Genomic DNA, 25,990 nt, shown 5'->3' with positions numbered 1-25,990 from the left:
AAAAAATTTCCATAAAAAATGACAAATGGTCAAATCAATAGTCATGTTTTTCCTGAATATATAAACCTTCATATCCAGCATGTAAAATTTTAATAGAAATTTTTATCCAGCAGTAAGAAATAGTATTGACCTAAAATGGCAAGGATGAGTCATGTTAAAGATGTTTGATATTTATTGTATTTTGTATAACGATTGTAAGTTATATATTTCTTAAATGCAACTGACTTATATCATAAGAGCTTGCTTTTGTTTGCATAAAGGCACAAATCCACATACTATTGGAATTTCACTTTGCCAAACAAATTCAAATTTTACACGTACATCCATTTTGATGTTTTCAATGAAAGCAAAAATACCAATCTGCAGTTTGAAAAATTAATCTGGCAATTTAATTATGATCTGTACATTACTTATAATAAGTATAACAAAAGTTAACATATAACACATATGAAATTTTATTATTGTACAAAATCTTTGGTAAAACAATTTTGGAAACTTCTGAAAGTTAATAGTAATTCTGAGAACATAAAAAAGCTTTATTATTGGGCATTAGTAATAGTTATTTTCTTGTTTGAGCAATCTAAAAGCTATTAAAAGAAACAGAAATTGAAAAATCATCAGGAATCATATATGGTCATCTTAGGGAGATTTTATTACATTTAATATAACTTATGTAATAGTTTACTATTTATATATGTATATGTGCTATTTCATCACTGTGTGCTAACATAAGTTGTCAATAACAATTATTAAATGCAGTGGTTTGTGAAATGGGCAGAAGTTTTGATTTTACTGCTTACTTATTTATAATTATTGATCATTTTTAACAGTTACAGTGAAATCATTGGGGCAACCACTTCCTGAAAATGAGTAATGTTTCTGAGATCATAAATCAAACTTCACAGAATTTGTTTTTAAATATTAAGCTTTAAATATCTCTATAAGATGATGGATTCCATGAAAGATAAGAGCCATGGATGCCCTTCTTGCAGAGATTTCACTGTGTAGATATTTAGTTATTGCTATTTCATTACTCATTATTTGCTTCTGCTCTCTCACATAAACTATATGCATGATGCTTAAAAGATTTTCAGAAATATGTTTAATAAAAATTTATAATTTTAATCCAATAGTATATATTATTACATTTTTTTCACATTTCAGAAATGTTTAATATGGAATTTTTATTTACTTTCTCAAGGGGGAAAAAAAAACTTAGCATCATGATGTGTTAATGAAATAAACATCCTGAATTTTTTATTCATACATAATTTGTCAATGCATGATCTCATAAAAAAAGTTCTCAGATTTAATATTTAAAAATTATGGAAATTTTTAACTTTTTTTAAAATAAAAATTCTTTTTTTTAATGTAATGAATCTCATTGCTAATGTTGGAAATAAAGATAAAATTGTACCTATCAGATGGGAGATTTCACTGATATGAAGTTATGGCATTAAAAAATTATTCCTGTTAGCATAGAGCTTCTGATAATAGTATTCAGACTTACTAATACTATTTCTAATATCTAATAGTTTGAAAAGACAATAGAACTTTGTTAATTCAAAATTTGTGATAATTTAAATTTAGATATCTCTTTCCCTGATGAGTTGTTTTAAAAATGTATACTAACTTTTCTTCATAAATCAAACATAACTTTGATAATTCAAAATTTGTGATAATTTAAATTCCTCTTTCCCTGATGAGTTTGTAGAGGCATTAAGTTATTTTAAAACAAGAGACATGAAAAATGAGCAATGCCCTCTCCGGGAATTGAACCACGGACCTCTCGAAGACCCGCCAAGCATGCAGACCAATACACCACGAAGGCACGCTAAGAAGGTGGGAGAAATATGTTATATACTCCCCCTTTTAAAGGGCACTGTTGATTAATCACCAAACTCTAGTGGTAGAGAATCGTCATCAACCATCATTTTTAGTTCAGGCGGCACTATAGAGATATTGTTTCTTTCTTCTTTTTTTTTTTTTTAATGCAGTAGAAGTAAAAAATTAGCGACGCCTTCACAGGGAATCGAACCACGGACCTCTGGAATACGCGCCCAGCGTGCTGACCACTACACTACGAAAGCATGCTAAGAAGCTGGGAGAATTACCTTATACACTTCCCCTTTTAAAAGGTGACTGAGGTTTTATGGGACCCACTCGCCAAATCCTGGGTGTGGAGAATCATCATCCACCACTCTTTTAGTTTGAGTGCCACTTTAGAGACATTATGTATTTTTTTGGAAGCAGAAAAGATGAAAAATGAGCAGTGCTCTCGCCGGGAATCCAACAACGGACCTCTGGAATACGCGCCCGGTGTGTAGACCATTACATCATGAAGGCATGCCAAGAAAGTCGGAGAAATACCTTAAAAGTTTTGTCAAAAATGGATACTAACTTTTCTTAATAAGTCAAATTTCCTTGGGTGCTGTAATCAAAATTTCAATTTTTCCCCCTACTTTTTCCTATTTATGCTAGCATATGAGAACACTGCAGCTTGGTTTCTTGATCAATGCTATATCTTTTGGTACCTCTAAATTTTAATAGTAAATTATTAGTGCTATGTAACTCTTGATTACCTTGGCATTAATTAAATCACACTGTTTCCTTTGCTTGGTCCTAATACTTATATAATGTGCCGTATGTGACTTCAGAAAAAAATCCAAGCTGTTGTCAAACTAAAATGAGAAGCAATGATATAAGAAGCATGATTGCCAGTGCCCAACTTAGCCTAAATGGGGACTTTACCAAAAACGTTTTTGGGACCCTCCTATGCTTTACTGCTTCAAACATGCGAACTTTTCAGGAATTTGGCTCCTGATGTTCAGGACTACGAGTGTCTGCACAGACCGCGCTATGACGTCTGCAGCACCACGAACTGTTAGGACTGCGACCGTTATTGCGGTTTTCAATTGATGACGCAGCAGAGACAGGCGTACGTACCATGAAAAATGAGCATTGCCCTCTCCGGGAATCGAACCACGGTTCGTCAGTAGATTGACGAACGACGATATTGGACACAAGAGTACCACCACATCCTCTTTGTAGAGGTTCTGCTTCAACATCATGATGAAACTCGGTTCTACGTCAGCCATCCTGATGGACGTATCCATATATGGAAGTGTAGCAATTTTAACGGCCAAAAGCAGAGTACTTTAACCATCAGCTGTGTGCATTTAGAAAAATTATATGATCATCATGAAACATGCAAGAGGAATGAGAATACAGAAATGAAAATACGATGGAAGCCTATGAGTCAACGCTTAGTCACCATGCATAATTGGTCTCAAATTGATTGAAGAGCATACTTCGGAACACAAACCACACTCTTTTGCAAAAAATCCAAGCACCATGAAGGAAATGGTTGTTTTTGATGAAATTGAATATATGTATAACTCATACACAGGTAATAAACTGATTAAAAGGTCAAAGTTATAATACCTGTTCATGGCTCACAATCACCCATTGAGTGTTCAAGTTAGTAGTTGGTCGAACCGCCTCTGGCGGCAATGCATGCTTTAATTCGTCGAGGCAAGGAATGGTAGAGGTTCCTAATGTCATCCTGCGACACATTCTGCCAAGCATTCATCAGTTGTCGCTACAGATCTGCGATATTTTGTTCTGCCCGAATCTGGCGGCCTACCATGCCATAAAGATTAAAATAGTTCCGACCCGGCAATAAGCCATACAGCATTGAATGCTGTGACACCAAAGGGTGTCTAAAAACTATTTAGCGATCACTCAGCCCGAGTCAGACCTTGGTAGTATCATTACGAATCCCTACCGCGCCTGAGCGCGCACTGAACAGAACGGTGCTTATAGTTCTGTGAAGGCCGCTAATTTTCTCCATATTCCACTCCCAACGTATGCGCAGAATAAGTGAGCAGCGTGGGGGAGGTCAGGTCCGATTAACTCGCATAAGTAGAGCAGCCAACTCATGCATTGCCGTCTCTTCCCTACGTCGACGAAGGACCCACGGAGAGGGACTGATAAACATGGCCCAAGATCCCTAAAAGTGAACTCCTGACGATTGAAAAAAAGACAACTGTAAAAGAGACAACTATTCACTGACGGCAATGAAATTATGCTCTCAGAAAACAGCTATTAGCACTACAGCTTACCACAATATCGCTGCCGATCACATTCACTCAGGACCAGGTTCGGAGCCTGTGCAGCCATACCGGGCGGTAGCACTTAGGGAAGACAAATTTTTTAGAATTTAGGGAGGCACTGGGCGGCAGAAGTTAAGACAGCAAAGACTGCACCGTGGGGCAAAGAACCTACCATTGGCCCTGCGTACACTCCTTCATTGATGCTATTCCACCAGATGCTAATGTTAACTTTCAAGAGAACGATAGTCACCGTGCATAATTGATCTCATATTGGCTGAAGAGCATATTTCCGAACATAAATAGTGCCAACTCAATTCTTTGGTTTCAATCCTATAAGCACTTTCAGAAACAAAATTGAAACATAATTTCGAAACTTGATGACAAGAGTTTTTAATTGTTGATCAGGTTTATGCGCGTTGTCAAATGGTTGTAACTGTCGTCCTAACACGCCTCATGCATATCACTTTTGGGAAAAAAACTGAAGATCTGGCAAGCAAAAGGGAGGTTGTAATATTAAACAGACATTCCTTGGAGGCGTTGGCCGCATGCAGCTGGCTATTATCTTGCTCAAGGATGATCGCTGACAAATGCCATAGTTTTGGCAATACAGAAGTTGGCAGGATCTTGTCCATAAATCATTGGGCTCTTAAAGTGCTGCGAAAGATCAGTACAAATTTGGTTATTATAGAATTTGGTTGCCTAGATAATAATGCTAGTATATACAGAGGTATGGTTGTTTTACGTTGACAAAGGGTACACAGCTCACTGGGACTTCTATGCTGAATTAAGGTAAGCCAATCTTCTTTCACGTATGAATCCCAAGCTAACGAAAATCATAATTCATCGCAGAACATGATCCAGTTCTAACCCGATACATTCGAAAATTATCAGCCGCAACACCAGAATAAACGTTGCTCTCAATGCCCCCTCTCCGGGGATCTACGTCGGAAAATCGGGAAGCTACTGTCTAAGATCTATACATAAGCAGTTTCGGCCACGTATAATCAGTCTTTACAGGACTAGAACCTACGTTCATTCAGAGAATGTTTCAGGACCATATGGCACCATTCAAAACCTGCAGGGACCATATGGCACTGTCTTGTCTGCCTATTGACTGTAGGTCGCAACATGATTAGATATGAGGCGTTTTCATTGGGTCATTGGCTCTTCGGTCCTCTGGTGCACTTAGTAGATGGAACAACACATCAAATATAATCATTGAAACAGGACTGGTACCTAGCTGGAACTTTTATTGACTGAGCGTTATCTTTCGTCCAATGTTATATATATAAAGTCCGTAGGAGACCGCGTGAGTTACGTCCGCCTGAATGGTCTCCTGCAGATCTGAGGATTTTTTCTGAAAGTTAATCCAGGGCAGGAGCTCGTCTCCAGTGTTCTGTTCTGCTCTCCATGCCTAGGAGTTGTGGATATTGCAACAGACGCCGAAAATTCAAACCACTTTTCCTTACAACACTGTTTTTTAAAACTACACGTCTAGAGTATGTAGGTATGTGATGCTGAATGGTAGAAGCTTTCAACTAATTTGCAGTAACTCTTGCTATCCCACGATCCTTCCCAGAAACTGCCATTCTAGCTCTGCGTCTGTCCTTTTGGTGATTCTGAATGCCTTATTGTAATACTTAGTAACAATACAGTTCTAACTGTATTACACTCTTGTCAGAATTCTGGTTCTCAGGTCAGACGATGCATCAGTAAGATCAGTCCGTTCCCATGAAAGTGGTAATGCAGTCACTGTTGAATTTATTCATTTGGATTATATTGAGTATTCGGATACATTCTCATTAGCTAATGCAAACAAAACTGTGAAATAAGTAGTCAAAGTTATAGAACGTTGACACGTTAGTCAATATGCTTAACTGAATAAACCTTGCTCAGGCAGTTTTAAGTAAGACAAGAGAAGGCTTATATAAGCACACTGTTTTTTCGGGAAATGAGCTTGTCCTCACCTACACTGCTGGCCATTAAAATTGCAACACCAGGAAGGAATGATGCGACGAACGGTAAAAGCACGTGAAAGGAAGAAGAGATTTGGTATGCAAATGGATTAGAATTTAAGCGCATGCAAGGAGGGAGAAAAGACATCTGACGTATTGCATAAAAAAAGTTGTATTGTAGATTTCTCATTTGGAACGAACTTTGTACGGCCAGAGTTTTCTCAGAATATCGTGTTATGCCTCAAATATTAAGACGAAATTCTTACCAGCAAGAGTCGGAATATGGTAGAGGCAGGATTGTTTCCCATAGAGAGTGTGGATTATCGTTCCGCGATATCGCCCGTCGCACTGCTCGACATCCAATCACTGTCATGCGAATATATAATCAATGGGTTGCTGAGGGTCATACTGAACGGCATGCAGGATCTCAACGCCGTCTCCTGACTAACATTCGAGAGGACAGACATATTGTGAGGTTAACCTTGAAAAAAACCGCACAAACACATAACGAACCATTAGTTAGGAAATGGGTATGTTTGCAGTACGCTGAGTATCCGCTCGTACGGTGCTTCGACATTTGCAGCAGAGCAGTGCTTAAATTGCACCGGAGCCCAGCTCTGGTATTTCTCAGTTTTCAAGATAAATTACAATTCTAGCCGGAGTGCACCGGAGCCCTAAATAAGAAGGCTGCGGCAATTCTTTTATGTAACTGAATAACAATTTCTGTAGAAATTTTAACTCGAAAATTTTATTTTTAGCAATAAAATTATATTAAAAATCGCTTATGACATTTTAATTTGTCGCTTTACAATTATTTTAGTTTTAATTATTTCAATAAATAATAATTAATTATCTAATAATTATCAATTAAATTATAATGAATTATATAATAATTGTTAATTGAATAAAATCTATAAACTTTAATTAAATAGCTATTAATTAATTTGATTATAATTAACTGTTTAATTTTAAAATTATTAATGAGTTTAATAGTCATTTAATTTATTTATTTACTTTTATTGCTCTTTGCTGGCGGTCTTCCATAGGGCTCCAGCACTTATAATTTTAAAATTTAAGCCCTGCAGCGGAGTGAACTATCAACACGATGACCGCTACTTTGGCTTCCCTTGAAAATGCAGCATAGAGAAAAACAGTGATTCTGGTGCACCAAACGACAAAGCTGGATAAAAGAATGTCACAATGTTGTCTTTTCAGACATGTCCCAGTTCAGCGTGTGATATTCTGATGGCCATATATGTGTCTGGAGGCAACGAGGAGACTGCACGTCGTATGCCATACATATCTTTTTGCAATAAATATCTTTTTTGTATTTGCTTTTCTTCACAGTGTTGCTATTTTAATGGCCAACAGTGTACTACTGAAGTGTTCCTAACTGAAACATGTTTCGTTGAAAACTGCGTCTCACCTAGCTAGCGAGATAATTTTATACTTAAACGAAAATGTTTCGTTTGAAGCACTGTTTCTCGTTTGATTTCTCCAAAGAACCGGTTTTCGCATAAGTCAACTGATCAAACAAAGATTATATATTCGATGTTGTATGCATAGATGTTCTTTCTGCACCTTCCCACGCATTGACTGTATTCTCAAATTGCACATTAATTCTTCTAACACTACATTTCCTGAATGTTTACGCCAGCCCAGAAATTTTACGAGTCATTCATTTTAAGTAATATAGTCTGCTTCTTATTCGATCTATTATTTTTCTTCCAGTCTTTTTTAAATTGCTAATTCTTCATCGATTTAATACATAGCACTGTTGATTTATGTCATAGTGAATGAACTTCATTGCGTTTTTCTGTGATTACATTTCGCTTATTTTGTGACATTGAATCCCCTTTTTTTTACCAGAAAGAATGAACTGTTTGTGTTTTCTGAAATATTAATGCTAGATAATTCATTGCTATGCAGCAACTTGATCAATATGGTTCAGAAGAACCGACTCACTTGTGCCAAGATTCGAACTTCAAATAAGCTATTTTTTTACTGTTATGCTTAAGTACATTAAGGACACTTGAAATCTGTCAGTCCAAAAGTGCTCTGATGTGGATGATAGAAAGCAAACAAAAGGTGTAAACCACAGGAATCTGTCTTTTCGGGTTTTATGTATCGAATCTAAGAAATAATTACCTATACTGCTGCAACATAAACACCACAAGTAACAGGTATAAAGTTGCACTATTATGAATATTCAAGGTCTTTCCGCATGTAAAGACTCAGAATAAGTTAACACCACACTTATTGATATGTATAATGTATAATATAAGCAAATGATAATCTCCTTTTCATCGAGTTAGAATATCATACAATAAACAGTCCATGTTTAAAAGCATCTAGCTAATTTCCTGGTCTTAATCCCCTATCAAGTAGAGTTATACCTGACTTACGCAACTTGAAGTTACATGTTTTTTTAAATCATTTTTTAAACTCCAATATATGCATACAACCAATGATTGCATAAGAACTCTGATGGACAAGTGGTATAAGCAATGTACTAACTTACATTTCACAAAAATTTAGACCAGATTTTATGACAGCAATGTAACTAAGAATGCTTTAGATGTATGGAAAAAATTTAATGTTGTAAAGGGCAAAATTATTTTGTTTCCCAGTTGCTTAATGATTTCACTCCTATATATATATACATATGCCAGTATTGGGCTCAAACACTACTCCTGCATGAGTAATGTCTACATGAGAGTGGAGTAGGTCAAACACTACTCCTGCATGTATATTTAGTTTATTAAATGAAAACTTTAGTTATTTTCCCTTTTTTTAAGTGTATTATGTAAATATAAATAAATATATATATATTCAGAAACAGGTTTGAAACATATTCACATAGATATTAGATTTTTTTTATATGTACATATACAGTATTCTTTATTAGTTCAAAACTGAACTTCACAAATCATCTTCTAAGACACAGGTTCCCAAACTTTTCCATGTCTAGCAGTTCTAAAAAATTATATTCTTGCAGCCCCTAACAAAGTTTCTAGGGAGGGTGAGGAAAAAGAAAACAGTTATGTAATCAAATTTTAATAATAAACAAAAATAAAACATGGAACTAAAAAAAATATTACAAAATTTAATATTTGCATAAATTTTTCAAAACAATAATTAATAACTATTTCTATTCCTCTGTATTGGATATTTTTTTTCAAATTGTGGCACTTTATTGTTAATAGCAATTCGCATATCTGCTTGAGCATCCAAGCGATTTCTGAATTTTGTTTTGATTGACAAAAGAGCATACTTCACAAAGAATTCCTTCACATGCAGAAAGGCATCTTTTTCTTTTGTGATTGTTTTCATGCCTTCACAGAACAAGACATCTTCCATTATAGCAACACTATGCTGTAGCACCCAGACAGGATAGTAGTTAGTGACGCTGCCTACCATACCAAAAGGTTCAAGTTCAAATCCCAAAGAAGGCATGGATGTTGTAATGTAAGTGTGTAATGGTTGTTTAGCAAGGAGCATTAAAAGCAGAAGGTGAGGCGAAATCCTTGAGAGGTTGGTGGTAGGAGACTTTCTGACCACATTCAGAGCATTCTTCTTCAAAATTCCATTTTGGTGGAAGCTTAGTACTTAGCAAGGCCCAGCAATACCTACCCACTTAGATATACAGGTGCTGGTTTTCCTTCAATCTGTCAGGTACTAAAACAAGCTTATTTTTGTTACCCATCAGTTATTATGAAGGGACAAACAAACATAAGTTTGATTTAGGTAATTCTGATTATAGATGCTAAAATATACATTATGAAAATAAACTCTTTAGAACAAAACAATTTCAATAAATATCTATTTGATTTGAATATATTCAAACATCATATATACTAATATTTTCAGATTTTTTTACCATACAATGTTTACAAGAGAAGGATTCGGGAGACAATTACAAATTATTATTATTTTACAAATCTCTGAAAGCTTTTTATCAGTTTCAAAATTATTTGAATGAAACTATTTTGAATTTACTTAAAAAGTCATATTTTCATCCTTTAACTGAGATGCTCACACGTATGTATTCTGACTCAACACAAATTCAAACATTAAAATAAAAATAACACCAGAAACATATATTATAAAATTTAATTCAATCTAATACATTATTACTAGATGTAAACTAAAGAGTATAAAATTCTAAAATACATATGCAAAATCTGATGTGCACATCACATTACTTATTAAATTATACAAAAACTGCAGATTTTGAAATTTAAAACACTGCTCAGTCTTTGTCACATGGGACTCAAACTTCTCATAATTTCATTTTTTATAATGAGTATAAAAATGTCCCAGATATTTTTGCAGACATAAGGAAGCTGGAGATCGCATTAAAATAGATTTCGTTATTTGTCAAAATAATTTTTAAAAAAAGTTTTACATTGATAAAACACAACTATTTTCATCATTTAAAGCATTTCAATGATAATTGAGAGTATAGACTAGGGCCAATGATTGTGAAAATTAAGGCTAGGTAAAGGTGTGTGTGTATATATATACACATTTGGTTCTGGCAATTACAATAAAAAGAGAGATGCACAACTATTGCAGTCCCATATACAACAAACATTCTACGGCTAATCTTTTTTAGTTATGTGAGATAAATACATATGTATGTACAGAAATCATTTAAAAAATTCCTTTTGGAAAAGAAGTCGTTTATTCTGTGCATATATACAGATGTTATGCAAAATTATGCATGACTGTATGCATGACTTTATGATAACTCTTATGACAATGCATAAATCGGCAGAGATTTTAAATAAAACTATTAATTTTTTGGGAATCTGACACAGGAGCCCCCCCCCCAAAAAAAATTTTTTTTAGACAGCAATGTTCAAAAGTAGAGTTTTATTTAAATTTTCTGTTAAAGGTTGTTCTCAAATTTTGTATTTTCTTAATACAATATTTTGATTTACGGTATAAAATGGGTTTATAACCAGAACATTTTAAAGTTTTTAGTCATTCTCAGTTTTACTTGGGACAACAAATTAACAAATGATATTAAAAAAAAAAGTTATTGTAACTTTTTTAAGTTTATTTTTTAACAGTTTTAAGATATTAATATATATTTATTTGGTTTAATAAAAATATACAGTTTAATTTAAATATTACAAAAGCCTGATGAACAAAACTGAATTAAGAGTATTAATGAACTATTAAAGCAACAGATTAATAACATATTTAATTTTATAGCATACTTCATTTAAAATCTTTCCTAAAGCAGTTTTGAATAATGAGAATAAATATGGCACTAGTTTCAATTCACTAAGCATCATCAATTTAAAATTTTTTTTCTCTCACAGTTTTCCTCAAAGCAGCTCTTTTACATAATAGGAATAATTATGCCTACGAACCTATTGGCCTTTCTATACATCTAACTTTTAATTTTTCTATTTTAAAAGGGTCAACTTTGTGGTAAACTTCCGACTCGTATTCACGACGAGAACGACTTAAAATTAATAATACGACTACGAACAAAGACAGATTGAACAAAAGCTTGGCTACTTTTGAACAATGCACTTGGCTCTAAAATTTATTCTGGTAACCTTACATTGCATCAGCGATTTCGAAAGGCATCATGGGAAAAAGTACACATTTTTCGGTAAACTTCCGGTATCAGGGACTCAGTTATCTGTAAAATTCAAAACATCCTAATGATATTCAAGCGCAGACGTTGGCTTTGCTGAAAGCAAAACCAATTTATTTTCACTATATCGCTCACCTAAGTCTATTTTAATTAGCTCACACTAAAAGCATAAAACATAAAACTACCTTTCGCTTCTAATTCTCTCTCGATATTAATTTAGACGGTCAACAAAAATCAGCGTTATGTATCTCGATACAGCGATGAACAGCGTATATTTCTGGTATTTTTTGTTCGATTCAGCAGCTAAGCTAGTACTAGTATTAACGTCCAAATTAAAATAAAATAAAGTATAAGAAAACTACAAATATTAGCAGTGGCGGCTCGTGGCTAAAATTAGTGGGGGTGCTTTTCCAAATAAATTTAACATTTGTTTTAAAATTATGTAAAAGGAAACTAACATGTATAAAAAAAAAAAATTATTTTGAAACTTCATTAAATCTTACAAGAAAAAAAATTAAACATTTCTTAATTACTTTAACCAAAATTATTACAGTTCAATCTTTGTCTAGTCATTTAAAAATGAAATCCATTCCTCTTGTTTTAATTTGCGCGAAAAGATCAATAATTTTCTCCTTGATCTCTGGATGACAACTGAGGAAATTTTTCTTTATTGAAAGCAATGCAAGCGCATTTAGTCTTTCCGAATTCCTAGTGCATTTTAAAAAAGTTTTCATTCTTTTCAATTTTGAAAAGCAGCGTTCTGCCTCTGATGTAGTCATGGGAACTCTCAAGAGAATTTTTATCAGTTTCGTAATTTCACCAAGAACATCATCTAGATTATTTTCGAAGATAAATTTCAATAGCTCAATTAAATTGCAGTATTCATGGATATCAGACCTACAATAGAATACTTTTAGTTCAGTTTCAAGCTTTTTTTTGCCAATCATTGGATATGCTTCAGCGGTCAGTATTATTTCTTCTGTAGAATGGTCATTCCTAAAACTAAGCATTTCTTGCTAAACAATTTAGCAGCTGCTAAGTATTTAGTGGAAGAATATCTGTGCATTATATCAATACATAGTATAACGTCACATATTTCCTTAGCTTCTGCAATCAGTGTCTTTGAAAAATTCTTACAGTACAGTCGGTCACAAAAGTATTCGAACACCGGTACCCTATCAGAAAATGACAAGATGGCGTTTTTTTTTCTCTTTCTCTCTGTGTGTCGTGTTATTCCATCCTAGGTTTTCTTCTCCCCCCCCCCCATCTTCGAAAAAACTGGAAAAAATTGGTTACGATCTCTTTTTGAATGGGGAGATGCCATTTTGAGAAAAAGCTGACGACCCTATCTTGGAGAATGAACATGACCGCTCTACACACCCTTTTACTCTCTCTCTCTCTCTTTGAATTGGGAAGCCATTTTGGGAAAAAGCAGACGACCCTATCTTGGAGAATGGAAATGAACACCTCTCCCTCTCTCTTTGAAATGGGAAGCCATTTTGGGACCCTCTACTCTTGGGGAGGGAGAAAACTGAAGTCTGCATTTCGCTGTCTCTGAATGCGGAAAGCCCTTTTGGGAAAAGCGGACCCTCTTCTTCTGATCTTGGAGAACTGGAAATGAACGCTCTACACGATCTTTCTTTGAATTCAGAAGGTATTTTGGGACCTTCTAATGTTGGAAAACTGAAATGAACGCTCTACACCTTCTCTCTCTCTCTCTCTCTGTCTCTCTCTCTCTCTTTCTCTGAAATGGGTAGCCATTTGAAAACTCCCTAACTTTGGAAAAAAACAGAAATGAACGCTCTACACCATCTCTCTTTGAAAATGGGGGGTGTCATTTTGAGACCTCCCTCCCCTAAACTTGGAAAAAAACTGAAATGAACGCTCTACACTTTCTCTCTTTGGACATGGGTAGACCTTTGGGGACCCTCTCCTCTTGGTAGAAAAAAAAAAGAACTGAAGTGAAGGCTCTACACAATCTCTCTTGGAATGGGATCCATATTTCGGGAAACGTAGATCACCTCATGCTGGAAAACTGAAGTGAACCACCAAGATTGGACTCTATATAATATTTTTTTTTTAAAAATTGACATCATGACCCTCCTCCAATTTGTTATTAAAAAAATTGTTTTTTTTTGTTTTGGTTTTTATTCCATTTCCGATGTGATTTCAGAAATGCAATTCCATAACAGTTCAATTTCATTCGAGGTTAAATGATCTAAACAGTCTTTGACCCACCCATCCGTATGATTATTTTCTTCTCCTTCCTTTTGCACCAAATTTTGTAAGTCCATATAATCATTCCATACGGGAAGGGCTGGATCCTCACAAGGCTGTCTTGAAACACTTGGAGTCTCTTTGGGATGAGTGGAGGGATCTAGGATGTCTGGACCCGGCTGCGATTCTACCTCCATGATTTCTGGACCCGTTGGAACTTGTTTACCCGGCTGTGATTCTGCCTCTACGATGTCGGGACTTTTTGAAGCTTGTGGACCCGTCTGACATTCTACCTCTACGATGTCGGGACAGGTTGGAGGAGGAGGAGAAGAAGAAGAAGAGGATACTAGAAGAAGTTCTGTCTGTGAGGAGTCCGAAAGAGGTTGCCTGTTTGAACAAGTCGGGGAAGAAGAAGAAGAAGAAGAAGCTTCTGGATTCTGAAGCGGATCTTGCACGCCAGGTAGGTTCCGGTAAGTCGACCGTTTTTTAAGAGGTAATTTTTTTTCTTCCTCCTCATCTTCAATTGTGATGACTTCAATTTCATTCCGTTGCCGGGTCGATTTTGTTTCGGGCCATGACGACGGTTTGGTCCAGCTCCTCTTATCATCTAAGGAAGGTATGGGTAAAGGTGGCGGAGGGTTTTCTTCTTCTTTTTCTTGAAACATCATCGGCGATTGGAAAGAAATCTCCTCTTTCAATTGTTTCCAAAGCGAGTACGAGCACCGATCGACGAGAAAGAGACTCTTCTGGGTTGTGACGATGAGATATTGCGTTTTCGGGGGAACGACATAGTTTTGAAAAGGTCTTAGAATATATTTCTTATATTTCATCCTGTCGCTGACTTTAAAACTTCTTTCCTTCAGATTGGGGGACGATGATTCGTAATAGGCGAGAGGAGCGGCTGTGGTCTGAACAATATGAACTTCGTCCTCAGCCGTCGTTCTCACTCCAAACGTAAAATATCGTTTCGTGAGAAAAATATTCTTCCACCGAAAACTCGTGCGCGGATCTGTATATCGCCGGTCTGTTTGAATGGGCCGTCTCAAAGCTCGATCCATCCGATTCCAAGAGAAGGGAGATTCCTCTTTCGTTTGTTGCGATTCGAATAAATTTCTGTATATATTCTGAACGAGCAGGTTGGAGGATTCGACATCTTGGTTGAAAGAAACGATCGCTTGATGAGGTGGTAAATGCGGAATAAATGTCGCACAATGACACGCCAAAAAAATTTTCAAGTTGGAGATTTGCTTTAGCGTCTTCAAATCCTCCCCGTTCGAAATCCGTTGAGTTGGAAAAACGTCTAATAGCGACATGGCTCCCAATGGAAAAGAAATGATCTCGCCCAGTACTCTCGTCTTTTTATATATCTATATAGACACACACAGACACACATAGAGGCTCTATGACGTCCGTTTTATTTGTTTTTTTTTTGTTTCTCTCTCTCTTCTTTCCAAGAAATCTTATCTCCATGACCTCTTTTTCTTTTCTTAAAAAGATGAATGTGTGTGGGAATGAGGAAGTGAAAGTAATAATTTAATAAACAAAAAATTATCCAACCATGACCTTCTTTTTTTTTTTTTTTCAAAGTCACCCTTTCCAATCCAAGGACGTCCAGAGATAGAGGAAGCAGGGAGAGAGGAGGAGGAGGGAAGGGAAGGTCACACTCTCTTTCTCTCTATAAATAAAAGGGGAGAGCCCCAAAGTAGTATTTTTGTCCAAGTGGATCATGAGGAGGCATCCCCGGCTCACTACGTGTATTCCTTTCAAATATAAATATGTTGATCTTTCCTTTTATATCATCCAAGGAGTCGTTTACCTGAAAGCCTCCGATTTTTCAAAATGTGCGGGTTATTATACCGTGGGGAGTTATCAAAAGATGCGGGACGAATTTTTGTCCGACGAAAACGTGTTGATGGCTCGTGACATTCCACCTTTGGATGCACAAATTTTGTTAATGAAACGAGCCAAATATTTTTACACGTCCCACTTTCTAACCGTCTCGCAAATGAATAGGATTATGGATCGTCTTGAGAAGACAAAAGGGATTCTCGTTCATTTTAGTGAATGGTTGCATAAATGTTTGCACGAACCTCTCTCGATCGAGAAGACTGGGAAGAATACCTATTATATTCTTCTCGAGGACTCTCCTCCTTCGTCTCATCATAGAGAAGCTACGACTTTTGAAAAAATCCTCGAGCAAGAAAAAATAGAATGGTGGAACAACTACCGCATCCCTCTCCCCGAGCATCAAGAGGAGCCTGTTCAGAAGAAAAAGAAAAAACCTTTCCAAAAGCCTATCCTCATCCTCCTCGATAATGATGGGGATGAGGAGAAGCCTGTTCAGATTCCTCTCCGTTTGTCAAAACCCGTCGAGGATGAAAAACCTCTCCCTTCCTCAAAACCCCTTGAGGAAGAGAGACCCCTCGAGAAGGAGAAATCTCTCCCATTGTCAAACCTCCTCGAAGATGAAAAACCTCTCCATTTATCAAGACACCTCGAGAAGGAGGGATCTCTTCCTTTATCAAACCCCCTCGAAGATGAAAAACCTCTCCATTTATCAAGACCCCTCGAAAATGAGGGACCTCTCGATTTGCAAAACCCCTCGAGGATAAGGGAACCAAAACTTCTCTCTCTTTCGAAGAGGAGGGACCTCTCAATTTGTCAAGACCCCTCAAGAATAAGGGAACCGAAAATCCTCTCCCTTTCTCAAGACTTCTCGAGGAGGAGGAGGAGGAGGAGAGACCGCTCCATGTCTCAAGACAGGACCCCCTCTATCTCTTGAGGATCCGAGGGAAACGATTCCTATTGAAAAACCATCTATCGACGATCCCCAGAAAAGGTCTTCGGAGGAGATTAGACTTCCATGTAGAAAACGAATCTGCCACAATCATCATAATAATAATAATAATAATAATAATAATAATAATAATAATAATAATAATAATAATAATAATATACCCCCTTCTCAACAACAGAATCCTACAACATTTGCAGATAAATGCATTCAAACCAATCCCTTTATAGTAACCCTTTTAATTGGAGAACCCGTGCATTAGCCTCGAAAAATAAAATGAGATTCTGGCCTGTTTCTATGACCAGAATGTTAAGCCAATAGATAGGTCTAGCTCAGAATTTTTCTTTTTAAAAGAAAATAAATAAATAATCCAAAGACTATTCGTAAATATAAATGGTAATGTCACGAGTCGGCTGGAAAAAAATTTTCAGAGCTGAGAAAAATTCTACAACTCAAAAAAAAAAAAAAAAAAAAAAAAAAAAACACTTTTTGTTAATTTTTATCATGTCTTAGACATGATAAAAATTAACGACCCCCTTCCCTTTTCGTCTGGGAATGTTGTCTCACTCTTTTGAAAAACAAATCGTGATTCATTCATGGAATGATTGCCATTAGAGAAAGGATGAGTCATGGTCTATTTTTAGAAAGGGTGAGACATCCTTCCCAGACAAAAGGGAGGGTCATTAATTTTTATCATGTCTAAAGACATGATAAAAATTAACCAAAAGATTTTTTTTTTTTTTCATTAGATAATTTTATTTCAGCTCTGAGAAATTTTTTTTTCTCCCAGCCGATTCGAGACTTTACCCATTTGTTTTTAAGAATGATTTCTCCCTTATCTATTATTTCAAAATTCCAAGTTTCGCTTCAGAACCATCTGTGCTGTTGAAGAAGTAACATGATATATGTATTTTTTTTTAATGAGTTCTGTCAAGATTGAATTGTGCAGGATCGACCTTGCGAATTTCTTCTCTGTGTCTTTAAATAATAATGATACCGAACTGCTTTTTGTAGAGCGCAATGGAAAAAACCTTTTGTATGGTTAGGACAATTCATGTGTTCGATCCCATTGTATTTGAGAATCTCTTGCGTCGATCCCGAAATGCAATAAATGGATCTTTGCAACCATTTCTCTAAAAACCGCCGTTTCATTTCTCCTCGCACCCAAATCATGGAAAAAGGTTCCGTCAACATCGTTAACACCCATGGAAAATAACTGTACGGAATTTCTCCTTCGTACCACGACAAGCCATGATAATAATCACTTGCCCACACAGCGGTTCGTTTTTCTTTCTCGGTGAGCATTTGCCATGGAAACGGGGGTTTAAAAACAAATACCCCTCGAGAAGTACCGTCCAATGTGACGTAAGCCAATTCTTTCACAATAAAGGCTCCTTGAGAATCGTAGAAACCTTCAAAGTCGAGCACGAGTTCCATGTTTTTTATTTCTTTTTCTTTCCAAGGTGACCTTTATTATTATGATGATGGATGTGTATTGAGATACGCACGATATTATTCAAAAAACAAATATATATATACGAATGTGACCTTTCCCAGAATTCATACGACCTGTCACGTGCAACCTTCTCTCTCTCTCTCTCTATAAAAGAGGAGACGGCGAGAGAACGCTATCTATTTTTTCCTTCAGGACACACAGCGAGAGAGAGAGAGAATTTTGTTTTCTTTTTTTCCTCAATTGAAGAAGATGGACATTTTGAGTACCAAACCTCTCAAAGATTCCTACATTGTTCTGGACATGGAATACTTTCACTGTTATGATCCAAAGACGGGAGATATATGTTTCATCTTGAAAGAACTGGGCTACATCACTTGCGATTTAATCTTATGCGGATCCATGATTTTTCTCCCTCCTGTCCATTACGATGACTTATCGTCCCGCAATCAAGCTGTGGTCAACCAGACTACAAATAACCGACACGGCCTGCAATGGACCGAGGGTCGTCTTTCCTACGAGCATCTTCCTACGATCCTGAAAATACTGACCGCAAATGTGGAGGTGATCTACGTCAATGGATACGATAAAGCCGAATTTTTCAGCAAGCTCTGCCAGCGATCCGTTTACGAGTTTTACATCCCAGGGAAAACCGAGTGGCGGAACAAGTCGAAATGCACGCGACACCAATATTTCCAAAAGATGATTCATTGTGCCGAGAACAAGGTGAGAAATTTTCGATACCATTTGATGGAGGGTAGTTAGGTTTTCCGGAAATTACATTGTTACCCCTCCGAAAGCAAAGCTGTCGAAGAGGAGTCGGAAGAATCTCCCCAGGAGAACTCGTGCGACGATGACGAGGAGGAGGAGGATGAACTTTCTAATAATAATAATAAAAAATGTCTAAGTTGGGATGCTTTAGAGACCCAAGAATATTGGTCTCAACCCTTATCTCACCTAGACCTGAAAGAGGATCCTCAAGTGTACTCTTTGTGGTCCTCTTCTAAAATTTGGTCTTGGAGAGAACCCTTGAATGTTCATGAATGAAATGGTATGTAAATCCCTAGAGAAAAAAAAATAGAAAAAAAAGTACCTTTTTTTGTAATATGTTGATTTCTTTCCAATTCCATTTCTTTTCTATAACTCCAGCCCAATCGACGAGAAGAAGACGAATTTTCCAAGTTACACAAGACGAATCTTCCAAGTTACACAAGACGTAGAAAAATTTCACAAGGATTTATAAATCACACGCTCCCACATGATATATGTATAGAGAGAAAAAGACCCTCTGTTCTCTAGCCAATACGTCAAGACTTCCCTAAACTAAGAGTACCGAGGAAACCTTAGCCGAGCAAGTGGAAAGACTTTCAAAGAGATTAGAAGAGTTAAGACGGGATAGATTTACAGTTCCGCCGACTAAAGAGGAAACTATCATCGATTTCAACAAACCGCTGTACTTTCATCCCCTACCCCAAAGAATGAGACGAGTGGACTCGCCGTTGAACAGTTCCAATGAGAAACAAAATGTCACTTATTTGAATAGTCAATTTCAACACATGAATATTTCATAAGTATTTTTTTCCCTAAAGCGTAGGGAGATCGGATCAGTAGTTTTTCCCTTTTCATCGTCGAATAAGATTGGGAGGAAAAATCTTTCTCCACTCTCTCAGAAAAATTTTTCAGCCTTAAAAAAAAAAAAAAAAAAAAAAAAAAAAAAACTTTTTGTTAATTTTTATCATGTTTTAGACATGATAAAAGTTAACTCTACCCCCCCTTTTGTCTGGGAATGTTGTCTCACACTTTCTAAAAATAGACCATCACTCCTCCTTTCTTAAAGAATAGAATTCCAAGAATGGGATCTGGTCTATTTTTAGAAACGGTGAGACCCTATTCCCAGACAAAAGGCGGGTAGAGTTAATTTTTATCATGTCTAAAGTTCAGGGTCCATCCATCTTCTTATGTGAAACGGTGACCCTGACAAGATCGAGATAAACAAGTCCTGTGAGTTGTTTTGTAATCTTGACGCGATCCAAGAAAGACTTTTTATTATTATTATTTTTTTTGTTTGAAATAGGCGGGGGGTGGGGAGAGAAAATATTCTCACGACCCTCAGATATCTTTTCATAAATATATTTTTTATCAAAGTGTTCTTTCATTCCGATCCTTTTAAGAGGTTGGAATGACCCTGACATTTAGATGGGGTCGCGATCCCGACAGATGTCGCGCGAGTATAAAAGTGTGTGTCCTCCGCGAGATTTCTTCATAGAACAGAAGAAGACGTGAACTGAGCTGGTAAGTCCCTTTGGTCCTATGAATATGGTTATCTATAAACTCGATTTGATTCTTAGTTTTTTTAATAATGATAATAATCATAACTTCATTTAAAAAGACCTTTGAAACTTCTTAACCCTTTGAAAAGAAAAATGTCTCTTTCAAGACGACGACTCTAAAACGTTTTATTGTTTCCCCCCCCTTTCTAGATCTTCCCTGTTATACATATATACCTTTTCGATTCTCTTTTTTGCTCCTGTTTGTGGAAGACATCACCGTATTCATCGCCATGGCGTGTTCAGAAAACTTTATCGTGCTCGATCTAGAGGGTTTCCAGTCCTACAACCACAAGAAGGGTGAATTTACCTACGTTTTAAAAGAATTGGGCTATGCGACAAAAGATTTTTTGACCGTGGGATCGTTGACGTTTACTCCTCCTCACCCCTTCCACCAACTGAGTGAAAAAAACCAAAAGACGAATGCCTGGCTGACAAGAAACCGGCACGGACTTCGTTGGAACGAGGGTCATATTCCCTACAACCATTTAGGACGCATTCTCCAATCGCTCCTCACAGCTTCTCCACTATTTATGTGGTGGGATGCCAGAAAGCTAAATTCTTTGCTAAAGCCTTGGATTATCAAAAACCCGTGACGGAAATTTATGTGCCAGATGGAATCATTTGGAAGTATCGGGAAAAATGTGCCCGACATCATCAAAGGATGAAATATTTCCATTGTGCCGAAAACAAAGTGCGCAACTATCGATGGCATATTATGGAAGGAGATTTTCATATCAATCACGTCTATCCAGACGGAACGGAGAAAGAGGAGAGGATTCAGGAGGAAGCAGACAATCCTCTGCAAGCTTTTGATAAGGCCTACGATCAGTTAGAGAAGGATCCGTCCCCAAAACCGTACGATAACCTCATCCAGAAATGGGATAATCTGTCCTGTTTCCAAGTGATGGAACATCCGGATGAGCATACGCCTTTAAACTTGATGGGCTCTTCTTCTTTGTCGTCAACTTCCTCCAATAACTCGAGGAAGACGGAGGGTTGGGGAGACATACCTGAAAATATTCCCCATTACGATCCAGCAGCCTGTTGGGACGAACCTTCCAAAGAATCTCATGAGACCCCCAAAATATCTTCAGAGGATCCAAAGACAAAATCCACTGAGTGTTGGGACAATGAACGGACAACTCATGCTCTAAAATCCACTAAGACTATGTCCACTGAGTGTTGGGACAATGAACAGACGACTCATGCTCCAAAATCTACTGAGACTATGTCCACTGAATGTTGGGACGATGAACAGACGACCCATGCTCCAAAATCTACTGAGATTATGTCCACTGAGTGTTGGGACGATGAAACCGAAAAGACGACAGAGAATTGGGATGACCGTTCTCAAAAGTATTTGAATTGATATATACATAAACTCAGGAGAAAAAAAAATAAAGAAAAGATTTTTAGAAATAAGTAGAGAAAGGTTCTCCGCTTTCTCTATATTTATGGAAATGGACTGAGGAGAGAGAAAGAGAGACGAATCAGGAGACCAAAAAAAATGGGTCTTGGAAGGAATGAGTGCAAATTCATTCGATTCCTTCCAAGACCCATTTTTTTTGGGTCCCTCTCTCATCCAATCTTGGAAAAGAACTTTGTCCTATTTTTCTAGGTCCATTGAAAAAGAAATGAATCTATCCATAAATTTTCTTAAAAGAAAAAAAACAAAAAGATCCATTACCTCTTGACGGTCCAAAGTCGAGAATTTTGGAAAAAGTTATCCACTCTCTCCATCCAGTCAAGCTTCTCTGTAGAAAATCTAGTAGGTGCATCTGCATTCTCGAACACCCGGCAGTTATTATTGGACGCGAAACGTCGAATGCTGAAATAGTTAACAGTGAGCCCATTCTTAAAGAAACGGGGATGTTTTATTCATCCAGTCGAGTGCGGAAAAATTTCTGAGAGCCGGAGAAAAATTTCTCTGGCTGAAAAAAAAAAAAAATACCCCCCTTTTAGTCTGAAAATTGATGTCTTCAATTTTTCAAAAATTGAAGACATCAATTTTCAAATTTTCAGAGTTAAAGGGTTTTTTTTTTTTTTTTTCTTTTTTTTATATCTAACTTTGAACCACAGAAATTTTTTCCGGCTCTCAGAAACTTTTCCCAGCCGACTCGATGTGAATAAAACTTTACTGTTTGTTAAGAATGTTATTTAATGGATCGATTTCAACCTATCGAGTTCGCTTGAGTTCCGGCCGTGCTGTGGGCCCACCTGGATACAAGTTTTCCCCTTTTGGAATAGAATAAAACTTTACTGTTTTTTAAGAATGTTATTTAATGGATCGATTTCAACCTATCGAGTTTCGCTTGAGTTCCGGCCGTGCTGTGGGCAAACCTGGATACAAGTTTTCCCCTTTTGGAATAGAATTTCCGTCAAGGTAGGCTACTCTTCCTCTTTTTGCATTTTTCATGTCATTTCATTTGTATTACAATATACTGAAAACGGGCGTTCGAACTGATTTCTAGGCTATTTCTATACAAATGGAGCTCGATCCAAGAAAGAAATGATGTCTTTTTTTTTATTTTGTGGACATCCAATTTGTATTGGAATATACTGAAAACGGGTGTTTGAGTCGGTTTTCAGTATATTTCAATACAAATAGAGCTCGGTCTAAGAAAGAAATGATGTCTTTTTTTTATTTTGTGAACTGCCAATTTGTATTGGAATATACTGAAAACGGGTGTTTGAGTCGGTTTTCAGTATATTTCAATACAAATAGAGCTCGATCCAAGAAAAAAATGATGTCTTTTTTTTATTTTGTGGACTGCCAATTTTGTATTGGAATATACTGAAAACGGGCGTTCACGTCGGTTTTCAGTATATTTCAATACAAATGGAGCTCGATCCAAGAAAAAAATGATGTCTTTTTTTTATTTTGTGGACAACCAATTTTGTATTGGAATATACTGAAAACGGGCATTCACGTCGGTTTTCAGTATATTACAATACAAATGGAGCTGGATCCAAGAAAAAAAATGATGTCTTCTTTTATGTTGTGGACAGCCAATTTTGTATTGGAATATACTGAAAACGGGCATTCACGTCGGTTTTCAGTATATTACAATACAAATGGAGCTGGATCCAAGAAAAAAATGATGTCTTTTTTTTATGTTGTGGACAGCCAATTTTGTATTGGAATATACTGAAAACGGGCATTCACGTCGGTTTTCAGTATATTCCAATACAAATGGAGCTGGATCCAAGAAAAAAATGATGTCTTTTTTTTATGTTGTGGACAGCCAATTTTGTATTGGAATATACTGAAAACGGGTGTTCACGTTGGTTTTCAGTATATTACAATACAAGTGGAGCTCGATCCAAGAAAAAAATGATGTCTTTTTTTTATGTTGTGGACTGCCAATTTTGTATTGGAATATACTGAAAACGGGCGTTCACGTCGGTTTTCAGTATATTACAATACAAGTGGAGCTCCATCCAAGAAAAAAATGATGTCTTTTTTTATTTTGTGGACAGCCAATTTTGTATTAGATTATACTGAAAACGGGCGTTCACGTCGGTTTTCAGTATATTATAATACAAATGGAGCTCCATCCAAGAAAAAAATGACGTCTTTTTTATGTTGTGGACTGCCCTATTTTGTATTGGAATATACTGAAAACGGGCGTTGGAGTCGGTTTTCAGTATATTCCAATACAAATGGAGCTCCATCCAAGAAAAAAATGATGTCTTTTTTTTATGTTGTGGACAGCCAATTTTGTATTGGAATATACTGAAAACGGGCGTTCACGTCGGTTTTCAGTATATTACAATACAAGTGGAGCTCCATCCAAGAAAAAATGATGTCTTTTTTTTTATTTTGTGGACAGCCAATTTTGTATTGGAATATACTGAAAACGGGCGTTCACGTCGGTTTTCAGTATATTTCAATACAAGTGGAGCTCCATCCAAGAAAAAAAAGATGTCTTTTTTTTTATTTTGTGGACAGCCAATTTTGTATTGAAATATACTGAAAACGGGCGTTCACGTCGGTTTTCAGTATATTCCAATACAAGTGAAGCTCCATCCAAGAAAAAAATGATGTCTTTTTTTTATGTTGTGGACTGCCCTATTTTGTATTGGAATATACTGAAAACGGGCGTTCGAATCGGTTTTCAGTATATTCAAATCCAAATGGAGCTCTATCCAAGAAAAAAATGATGTCTTTTTTTATGTTGTGGACAATCAATTTTGTATTGGAATATACTGAAAACGGGCGTTCGAGTCCTTTTTCCGACTATTTCTACACACATTCCACTATATTAAAATGACGTCATGGTTGAGTCCAAACAGAGTCGTCCCCGGACAGAGTCGTCTCCGGACAAATTCGTCCCCGGACAATTTTATACCGAATTTGTGTAGAGATATACTTAAAATGGGCTTGGAGGGGAGGGCGCTTTCTAGTATATTCCTATATACATTCGGTTGCATTCAGAAACAAAAAGAATGTCTTTTTGAATGGACAGGATGACTATGGAAACCGGATCTCTCTCTCTCTCTCTCCCCCAAGATTGGATGAGAGAGTGCCTCCTATTTGTATTGTAATATACTGAAAACGGGCTTTCGAGTCAATTTCTAGACTATTTCTATACAAATGGAGCTCTATTTACGAAAAAAATGATGTCTTTTTTTTATTGTGTGGACAGCCCTATTTGTATTGCAATATACTGAAAACAGGCGTTCGAGTCGGTTTCTAAAGTCTTCCTATACAAATTCCACCATCTATATAGAAATGATGTCATCGTTGAGTCTAAACAAAGTCTTCCCCGGACCATCTTGATGACCAGACATATTGCCTTTTCAACAGCCCACATTATTCTGAACAAAAACGTGGAATACTTTTATAGAAGAGAGAAGAATTGAAAGACATATTGCCTTTTCAACAGCCCACATTATTCTGAACAAAAACGTGGAATACTTTTATAGAAGAGAGAAGAATTGAAAGTCAAAAAGCAAAATGGGATCGGCTGGAAAAAATTTCTGAGAGCCGAGAAAAAATTCTGAGTCAGAAAAAAAAAAGAAAAAATATATAATATATATATTATATAATATATATTATATAATATATATTATATAATATATATTATATAATATATATTATAAATACTTTTTGTTAATTTTTATCATGTCTTCTAGACATGATAAAAATTAACTAATCCCTTTTGTCTAGGAATGTTGTCTCACCGTTTCTAAAGAAATAGACCATGATTCATTCTTTCTAAAGAATAGAATTCCAAGAAAAGAATGGGTTCTGGTCTATTTTTAGAAACGGTGAGACAACATTCCCAGACAAAAGGGGGTACATTGAGTCTGTGCTGTAGACCCTGAACAACCTATCGGTTACCGGTAATATATCTGGAAGGACCCCAAAAAGCTATCCACTGTCGTTGGAATTGTGTTCACTGGAGGCTATTTCTTTTTTTCGCAATCTCGCTTTTAGTTTTCTCTGAGATTCTTTAGAAATGGGTGAAGATGGGTAGGGTGAAGCGGGGGACACGTGGATCAG

The 25,990-nt window shown here is 36.4% G+C and overlaps 1 long non-coding RNA gene across 1 annotated transcript; it reads right to left on the bottom strand.

Moving 5' to 3' along the window:
• Positions 1–439: 439 nt before the first annotated feature.
• On the bottom strand, positions 440–11,708 carry LOC146996781 (uncharacterized). Its single transcript, XR_015041663.1, has 2 exons — positions 11,299–11,708; positions 440–9,083 (listed from the first exon to the last, which is right to left on the bottom strand). It is a non-coding gene; the product is annotated as an uncharacterized LOC146996781 (long non-coding RNA).
• Between the last annotated feature and the right edge of the window lie 14,282 nt (positions 11,709–25,990).

Source organism: Stegodyphus dumicola, chromosome 6 (genome assembly GCF_044657685.1).
Source record: "Stegodyphus dumicola isolate Sdum_Otavi_A_Nest chromosome 6, ASM4465768v1".
Classification (NCBI taxonomy): Eukaryota; Metazoa; Arthropoda; class Arachnida; order Araneae; family Eresidae; genus Stegodyphus; species Stegodyphus dumicola.
This window is presented reverse-complemented; position numbering and strand designations above follow the sequence as displayed.